The sequence below is a fragment of the Periplaneta americana genome, chromosome 5 (assembly GCF_040183065.1).
Source record: "Periplaneta americana isolate PAMFEO1 chromosome 5, P.americana_PAMFEO1_priV1, whole genome shotgun sequence".
Taxonomy (NCBI): Eukaryota; Metazoa; Arthropoda; class Insecta; order Blattodea; family Blattidae; genus Periplaneta; species Periplaneta americana.
In genome coordinates, this window is record NC_091121.1 from 80,424,348 (window position 1) to 80,435,041 (window position 10,694).

Here is a 10,694-nt window from a genome sequence, read left to right on the forward strand (position 1 = left end):
GTTTAAGTGTGCTGTGATTTCCGAGAAAGTTCACACAGCTACCCACCAACTGTATATTTAATAATATATTTTTTTAATTTCCACTTTCGAGTAGTGACTCTCATCTCCGTCTCCTTACGGAATTGATATTCTCACAGAATCAATTATACTGGCTTAAATATTTAATAGTTTAATTCACTTATGCAACGGAATTTCTTTATGAGGTCCACATATACCGATACACATCCACCTCCACCCATACACACATATGCACAAACTGTCAGTGATCTGCATAGACTATTTCCAATATATGTAAATCTTGTTCTTAAGGGGAGGTGGTTGTATAATTGAAATTTCTTCCTATTTGATGGTCATTTTTCATTTCTTTGCATGTTGCTGCAACAACTAAAATTTGAGATTGCTAAAATAAGAGGGGGGGCAGAAATTTGTGGGGGAAGGGGGAAGTACCAGGGCACTATAGTTCACCACATCGAATATAAATCAGCAATTTTTAAGATAAATTCAAAACTTCTTTGTCATTTTACTCCTAAAACCACATTCTTTAACATAGTTATGGCATAACTTTGATAATCGTTTTCAAAATGTTAAACTAAAGAGTACATTATCTTAGAAAGCATTTTGAAATATTCAGATAGTCAATATAATATGATATAATATAATATAATGTTGTTTTATTAATTCAGTCTAATTGAAATATCACAAATATAAAAAGTCAATGACACTTACCCATGTAAGTGATCATTGTGTACTATACAAATATAAAACATTAAAATTAAGCAAACGTTTTTGCCCTTCGTGCATCATCAGGCTATTTTTTACATACAATATCTTGTACATTTTGTGTCATATTGTGGAGCGAATGATTAATCACAACCTTTAATAATGAAAATAATAACTATTTAAAATTGACTTATGGAAATTAGCAATCTAAAATTAATGTACAGGTATGAAAATTTAATACATAAAATTGTGGCTGCACTGCTGTCTTGTGTTTAAATTATAACATCATAAAACTGTGAACATGATAAAAACATTTCATTCCTCTTTAAACCTCATAATTTCATACCGCGTCACATCAGTCGGCAAGATCATCGTCACTAAGTCAACCGCATTTCATCGTAAGTACGTTCATACAATTATTATATTCATTTACACCAAGTATTCTGATATTGAATTTCATTACAGATATAACCCAGTCTCAAATCTTCTTAATGTAAATGTCAACATAGATAACCTGTGCAGTGCACACGTTCTTAAATGTGAGTATTTTCGACAACAATTTAATAAATTTTAACATCGCGTCATATAGGATTCTCTACATAATAACTAATATATTTCAGATTGATTTCACCATAACAAGTAATGAACCATTGAGACAAGACTAGCAGCAAAACATCCAATTAATGTGCACCAGAGCTTTAAAAATTTTGTTATAGCATAAATCCGCATTCTTTTTTATATAATATATATTTCTCACATATCAAAATGTACAGTATTTTGTAGCAAAGTATTTTTTTTTAATTCAATGGTTTTTCACCATATTAAAGCCATCCTCTATCCTGAACATCCCATGTAGCATTTGCAATGAATTTTCCTATTCCTTTTCTTTTTGTATTAAAGTCTTATTTTCTTATTGCTTGCCTATTTTTATTTAGTTAACATTAAGCAGGAATCTGAATGTTTATATTTTCGTTACATATTATTAAAGTGTAGTATACGTATCTAGAATATGATATTATGTTTTGTTGTATTTCGTTATGTGACTATTTTCTAAATTTTGAAGGATGATTTCTGCTATAAGGGGTCGCTCATGGCAGAAATTCAAAACCAACATATAAAGTCAATAAGTTCAAAAGCTTACATCCTAATCTAAAATTTACGTACGAAGAACAATACAGGTCAATTAACTTTCTTGATTTAACCCGCAAATAAAACGAGCTAAGTCCATATACAATATTTCGAAAATCCACAACTACGGTATATAACATACCATATATCAAACCACCCTCACTCATATAAAATCAGCAAACTTATCTTATTGTCAGGTTAATAAACACACCAATAAACAAACAATCTTACAAAAAAGAATATAATTACATATCGATGACCCAGAACCAGACTGTTCCAAGTCCATTTTACTTCTCCTTTTCAGGAGAGCTATTTTAAGCTCCTGACATTCAAAGCTTCATGAAAAAAATTGAAAAAGCTTCATATCAACCTTATGGAGAGGAATATTTACAGTTCTGTTCGACTCATATATGCTGACAAGAACTGGAACACAATGAAACACAGATTTATTTCTTATAAAATGTTGGACTTAAAATAGTCTGGTTCTCAGCCATCAATATTACAATTAGTAATAGAATACGGCTTCAACAAAAAAATAATACAAAACTGTATACAAAAACGCCTTAGAACACAAAAAAATAAAACACACACTACTCTGCAACCCATAGAATCTAAAGAGACAAAAAAATACACATGGGCATCCATGACATATATAGGAAAAATAAACAATCAATTACACTAGCCTGCGAATTTCAACTTTGTGTTTGTTGCCTGAAGTAAATAATGTGATGTTACTGTACATAATGTCGATGTGCAGAATTCGAATTTTCAATCCGTTTACTTCTATCACGTCACGTTTGTTTGCAAAATCACTTTAAATGTATTGTATAATTACGTGAATTTCATCACAGACTTTTTCATGGTTGTTCATATATGTCACCAGGGGCGGCTTTCGAAGGGGGGCTGCGGAGCTGCAGCACCCCCAGACATTTGTGGCTCATGGTTCGTTTTATGTTGTGAAATACATTTATTATACAGTCTCTATTTAGCGGCTCGAATTTGTTTTTTTTTTTAATTTCGCTCTCATTGACATGCACGCAATCGTTAGTGAAGTCACTTCCTCCCCTGGTGCTTCCAGAGAGAAACCAGAGACAAGGACGGATTGGTGAAGCCACTTCCTCCCCTGGAGCTGCCAGTCTCGTCTCGGATGCTTTGCGCGTTACTTTTACCCCTCCCCCTGCTTACCCCTCGCCGTGAATCCAGAGTTTCCAGGCGCTGCAAAATTTGCAGGAGTTTGAGTAGCGCGCAGTTTTAAATACATTTTCTTCAATGTTGTGAGTATAACAAGTGCGACAATGTTTAATTCTGTACAATATTTACAGTCTATTCAGTTCAGTACCTTAACAATTCAGGAGAAATGTTCGATAAAGACAAACTAAAAACGGAACTCACTGTGTTGTATCAGAGACAAGAATTCAGAAATATCAATGACACAATAAAGCTCTTGCAGTTTCTTCTGAGAACTTGCAAGCCTCATTTTCAGAAGTTGTAGAACTACTACGCATAGCTGTCATCATACCAATGACAACTTCCGAACCAGAACGTTGCTTTTCGTGTTTGGAAAGAGTAAAATCCTATCTCAGAAATACGATGAGAGAAGAGAGACTGACCGCATTAGCTATGTTTTCCATTGTAATGACTATGTTAAACGAAATATCGGATTTTAATAAGATGATGATTAAAAAGTTTGCAACCTACAAGACAAGGCGCATGGAACTAATCTTTAAATGAGATAAGTTGCATGGTTTATTTTTGTATGCAGCCCCCCTGAATTCAATACCCACGAGCCGCCACTGTATGTCACTAGAGTGTTTTTGCTTTGTTTTAGTCTTGTTTACTTCACTATTGCATGTATAAATTAGCACAATGCATCACACAAAAAATTACACCACTCCTTCTTAGTTCTGTCTTCAAGTATTTCACGCTTTAACATCCAACAATAATGAGGATGCATTCTGGTGCTCCATCGTCCCTGGCATCTCCTTTCGAACTCCTGCAGATCCTTGTGAAATCGTTCACCTTGCTCTTCACTCAAAAATCCTAGATTTTCGGGGAAATAATCTAGGTGAGAAAACAGAAAATGAATTTTGATACTCATGTTACAACCAAGTTCCCTGTATGGTTCAAGCATGTTAGCCATATTGTTTCGGTAATTAGGTCCCTTGTTGTTACAAAGAAATTTTAAAACAAATTCACAGAAAGATATCCATGCTGCTTTCCCCTTTTCATCCACAGTGTATTTAAATGCTGCATCAGACATCTGTTTTCTTTTGTCAGGACCATTAAATTTATATCTTCTTTTAATTTGCTTCAGAGAGTAGTGGAAATTTCTCACATATGTACTTGAAACAGTCTCTTTCCTTATTTAAAGCTACGTTCTGCAGCACCCGACTGTGGTAGATAGTCACTGTCACTCGTCACAATTTCCCTCACCTCTACATCAGACTCAGATGAAAACTATTCAAGATTTTCTAGTCGCACACTGAATGGTACACCAGGCCCATGGGGTGCAGGTAAAATGGATGACTGAATAACTGGATACACCATTTGCTTTTTATTTTTAGAATCGTACCCCTTCACATCACACGAACAGAAGTAGCAGTCATTACTATGGTTCGACTGCTCTCTCCAAACCATAGGTACTCCAAAACATAGCAACAGTCTTCTGCCGTTGATCCAATGATGAAGTTCTTCAATCAATACTCTATATACTTTGTGTGGTGCCCAAGCTTTACTTTGAACTCCAAGTTTGATTCCAAAATGAGCAAGATATGACTTTTTCACAAAATCTGTAAAATTACACCTCTGCTTAGGCAATGTGTACATTTTATATAAGTTATATAACAAAATGGTCTGGATTATTTATACATTCTCGATGCGACATGGTAAATACTTTCTTACTGAACTAAAAACTCTCAACTTTCTACTACAGAATAAAGCTTCAAAAACTGATTTCGTTTCGCTTCCAGATGAAACACAGACTATTGAAATATGAGAGGAACTAGACGAGTTGAGTTGAGTCTCTCACCAAGATATGGCTGACATTTCTATCTCCCACAAATAAAAATAATGGCAAGGCTGCACGTTATTTCACCCTAACATCCTTATACGCTTGCACCCTCTATCTGCTAAGAAACATCTGTTATCCTTGACTTTCAATATAAACATCTTAAAAATATGTTGAATACATTTGGTTTTCATATCTTAACATACTAAAACTACAGTTGTTAAAGTATTATAGTTTAAATAATAACGCTATATATTGTCATAATACATTATAAGAAAATTGAAAAAAAAAAAAAAAATCGTACGTCATAGGAACTTTCTGGCTTCGAATTTGACTTCAGCATGCTAACAAATATTCTAAAAACATTCAAACTTTGGGGGCAGAAATTTCATCACAGACTAGTGTTATCAGCCTTTTAAAAATAAAAAAAGCAAATGTTACACATAAGACGAATAATACATTAAACAGCATTATAACAAGTAAATTGGGAGAAAGAAATGAACACTTGCAAAGTGGCATATAAAAGCTTAATGTGGAACAAACAAAATGGAATTCAAGGAACATACTCAGATTTTATCAATAATCGGAACAAATCAAAATTTGCTGCTTACTTGATCGACTCAGGCCATGAACTGAAGAACATAAATAATACGTTACAGATCCTAAAAATAGTTATTTACTTACTTATGGCTTTTAAGGAACCCGGAGATTCACTGCCATCCTCACATACTCCTGATATCAGTCCCTATCCCACGCAAGATTAATCCAGTGTCTACCATCATATCCCACCTCCCTCCAATCCACTTTAATATCATTCTCCCACCTACATCTCAATCCCACCAAAGGACTTTCTCCCTCCGGCGCGGCATCCCAACTAACACTCTGTATGAGTTTCTGGATTCGCCCATACAGGCTACATGACCTGCCCATCTCAAAAGTCTGGATTTTATGTTAATTGTGTCAGATGAATATAATTAGAAAAATAGTTAACAACAATTAATTAATTAATAAAGCTGAAGAATACTTTACTGTCAGAAATCAAATTCAGAATATTCAATTTCTCAACGAACAGATTCCAAACCCTCAAAATCCACTTTATCGTTTATAATTTAAAACTACTCACCGATCAATAATGCCCGATAAATGACCGGACACACCTTCCACCTCTCCCCCAACCCAACTTCCTTTAAGTTCCAGATAGTCAGTAGAGCAGTTGTAAGCAAAAAATTTATTAACAAAATTCCATCTAAAGTAATTTTCAAAACTTCGTACACTATACAATTGAAGGGTATATGGAAAGAACAAAGTTTTGAGAAAATGACTTTTTAAGTTTAAAACGCTGCCTTTTATTTAAATTAATACTTGGAAAAGATATTTCAAAATATAAATGTTGCACTGGTACCTGCTCTGAACTTATGAATAAAAAAATTTGACTTTAAACAAGTTTTTGTTGCTTAATTTTTCAACATTGCACGTTAATATAACTTTTTACAATGATTTAAAAATCAAAGTCCTGAGAAATATGGAAAGAATAATCGAAGTCCTATATTTCAATTAACCTGTAATGATTCACCATGTTATTAACATGATATTTTTAGCTCCACTTTCACAATTGTTGAATTAATCATCATAATCACAATAGTTGAAATAATCATAAACACAATAGTTGATTTAATCACCATAATCGCAATAATTGAATTAAACATCATCATCGCAATAGTCGAATTAATATCATAATCCCAATAGTTGAATTAATATCATAATCGCAATAGTCGAATTAATCATCATAATTACAATAATTGAATAAATAATCATAAACACAACAGCTGAATTAATCATCATAATCACAACAGTTGATTTAATCATCATAATTACAATAACTTAATTAATCATCCTAATCACAACAGTTGAATTAGTCATCATAATTACAGTAGTTGAATTAATCATCATAATCACAACAGTTGAATTGATCATCGTAATCGCAATAGTTGAATTAATCATCATAATCGCAATAGTTGAATTAATCATCATAATCGCAATAGTTGGATTAATCATCATAATCGCAATAGTTGAATTAATCATCATAATCACAATAGTTGAATTATTCACTATAATCGCAATAGCGGAATTAATCAAAATTACAATAGTTGAATTACTCATCATAATCGTAATAGTTGAATTAATCATCATAATCGCAATAATTGAATTAATATCATAATAACAATAGTTTAATTAATCATCATAATCATAATAGTTGATCCAATCATCACAATCCCAACAGTTGAACTAATCATCATAATCACAGTAGTTGAATTAATCATCAAAGTTGCAATAGTTGAATTAATCATCATAATTACAATAATTGAATTATTCATCATAATCACAACAGTTGAATTAATCATCATAATCACAACAGTTGAATTAATCATCATAATTAAAATAGTTTAATTAATCATCCTAATCACAACAGTTGAATTAGTCATCATAATTACAGTAGTTGAATTAATCATCATAATCAGAACAGTTGAATTGATCATCGTAAGCGCAATAGTTGAATTAATCATCATAATCGCAATAGTTGAATTAATAATCATAATCGTAATAGTTGAATTAATCATCATAATAGCAATAGTTGAATTAATCATCATAATCACAAAAGTTGAATTAATCATCATATTCACAACAACTGAATTAATCATAATTACAATAGTAGAATTAATCATCATAATCGCAATAGTTGAATTAATCATCATAATCACAATAGTTTACTTAATCATCATAATCACAATAGTTGAATTCATTATCATAATCGCCATAGTTGAATTAATATCATAACAACAATAGTTGAATTAATCACCATAATCACAATAGTTGATCCAATCATCACTGTCCCAATAGTTGAACTAATCATCAAAATCACAGTAGCTGAATTAATCATCACAGTCGGAATAGTTGAATTAATCATCATAATCGCAATAGTTGAATTAGTCATCATAATCGCAATAGTTGAATTAATATCATAATAACAATAGTTGACTTAATCATCATAATCACAATAGTTGAATTAATCAACACAGTCGCAATAGTTGAACTAATCATCAAAATCACAGTAGTTGAATTAATCATCAAAGTCGCAATAGTTGAATTAATTATCATAATCGCAATAGTTGAATTAATCATCATAATCACAATAGTTGAATTAATTATCATAATTGCAATAGTTGAATTACTCATAATTGCAATAGTTGAATTTATCATTATAATCGCAATAGTTGAATTAATTATCATAATCGCAATAGTTGAAATAATATCATCATCACAATAGTTTCATTTTGGAGATGCCGATAAGCTCACTGTATTATAATATCAATAGACACCGCGGAACAATTTCACATTATAATAGAATTTAACTCAGGAAGACCCCTCCTCAACGAACAAATAGCCAATACAAATAACCCACTTTTTAACTTGTTTAAATTATTCCCGCCGAAACAAACACACACAACAACCACACAGGTCCCACCAATACCCCCTCCACTTCCCACTCCAGATGACGTACATTAAGAAAATATTGTAATTGAGCCCGCCATTCTAGTTTCAGCCATGCACCACATAGCAACACTCCAACATCAGCTAAAATTGTAAGTATTTTCCATACAACATTTTTACGCGATAAATTCCCACTTAATAAAAAACAAAATCGTCTTAATTCAATCTATTAATATAAAGTAAATTGTTGCAGACACGCATGGCCATACTAGACAGCGGACTCAACAGAAAATAGCTTGTATTATATACGTCTAAGTACTCAATAACAGCATCCACGATTCACAGTAGTCAACTTGAACAACATCAAAAACTCCAACATACAATACTATGGAAAATCAGTGAAAGTACGTCAAAAAGACAGTTTTTACCAAGAACAGTAAAAACAACCCAATTTTAACGATATAACAGGCCAACACAGCCAACCATATATGTGATAAAAGTGATATAGTGTATACAGTGTTTTACAGTGTTTTTATAGTGTATATATTTTACTTGTTTATATTTATGTGTCATAATGGTTTTAACATAATTTTCTATTGTCCTATATGGGTTTTCAAAAGATATAATTTAACAGAATCATAACAACCAACCACACACTGCTTATACTAATTTTAGCTAAATTAAGAAATCATGAAAGGTCATACACAAGTGAACAACCCACAACATAATTAAGAAGCTAGGTCTTCACAACACACAATGACATAGACCCCATATCTGAAGATGACACACACCGAGTGTCGGAAACGTTAATATAAATGCAAATATTAAGATAAGCACAGGTGGAAAACAAAAATTGATATTATAATCACAATTGTTGAATTAATAATCACAGTCGCAATAGTTGAGTTCATCATCATATTCGCAATAGTTGAATTAATATCATAATCACAATAGTTGAATTAATCATCACAGGTGCAACAGTTAAATTAATCATCATAATCGCAATAGTTGAATTAATCACCATAATCGCAAGAGTTGAATTAATCATCATAATCACAATAGTTGAATTAATCATCATAATCGCAGAAGTTGAATTAATCATAATTACAATACTTGAAATACTCATCATAATCGCAATAGTTGAATTAATCATCATAATCGCAATACTTGAATTAATATCATTATATCAATAGTTGAGTTAATCATCATAATCACAATAGTTGAAATAATCATCACAGTCGCAAAAGTTGAACTAATCATCATAATCACAGTACTTGAATTAATCGTCACAGTTGCGATAGATGAATTAATTATCATAATTACAATAATTGAATTATTCATCATAATACCACAACAGTTGAATTAATCATCATAATCACAACAGTTGAATTAATCATCATAATTACAGTACATTAATTAATCATCCTAATAACAACCGTTGAATTAGTCATCATAATTACAATAGTTGAATTAATCATCATAATCAGAACAGTTGAAATGATCATCGTAATCGCAATATTTGAATTAATCATCCTAATCGCAATAGTTGAATTAATCATCATAATTACAATAGTTGAATTAATCGTCATAATCGCAATAGTTGAATTAATCATCATAATCACAATAGTTGAATTCATCATTACAGTCGCAATAGTTGAATTAATCATCGTAATTGCAATAGTTGAATTAATCATAATCGCAATAGTTGAATTAATACCATAATTACAATAGTTGAATTAATCATCATAATCGCAATAGTTGAATTAATCATCACAGTTGCCATATTTGAATTAATAAACATAATCGCAATAGTTGAATTAATAATCGTAATCGCAATAGTTGAATTAATCAACATAATCGCAATAATTTAATTAATATCATAATTATAATAGTTGAATTAATCATCATAATCGCAATAGTTGAATTAATCATCACAGTCGCCATAGTTGAATTAATAATCATAATCGCAATAGTTGAATTAATCATCGTAATTGCAATAGCTGAATTAATAATTATAATCGCAATAGTTGAATTCATATCATAATTACAATAGTTGAATTAATCATCACAGACGCAAAAGTTGAATTAATCATCATATTCGCAATAGTTGAATAAATCATCATAATTACACTAGCTGAATTAAACATCATAATCAAAGTTCTGAGAAACGAGGAAAGAGTATAATCAATGTCTGACATAGCAGTAATAGTTAAACTATAATGGTGCACAATGATATTAATACATTATTTCTTCCTTTTCTTTCACAATAGTTGAATAAATCACCATAATTAGTCCTAAGAAACAAGGAAAGAGTAATCAAAAGGTCCGACATAACGATCAAACTACAATC

General features: G+C 31.3%; 1 long non-coding RNA gene across 2 annotated transcripts in view; it reads left to right on the plus strand.

Annotated features, from left to right (window-relative positions):
* The window catches only part of LOC138699864 (uncharacterized), a 48,838-nt gene extending 43,700 nt beyond the window's left edge, over positions 1–5,138 (plus strand). For both annotated transcript variants that reach the window (XR_011332099.1, XR_011332098.1), the window contains one exon: positions 2,927–5,138. This is a non-coding gene — a long non-coding RNA (uncharacterized lncRNA). The remainder of the gene's footprint in view (positions 1–2,926) is intronic.
* The last annotated feature ends 5,556 nt before the right edge of the window (positions 5,139–10,694 follow it).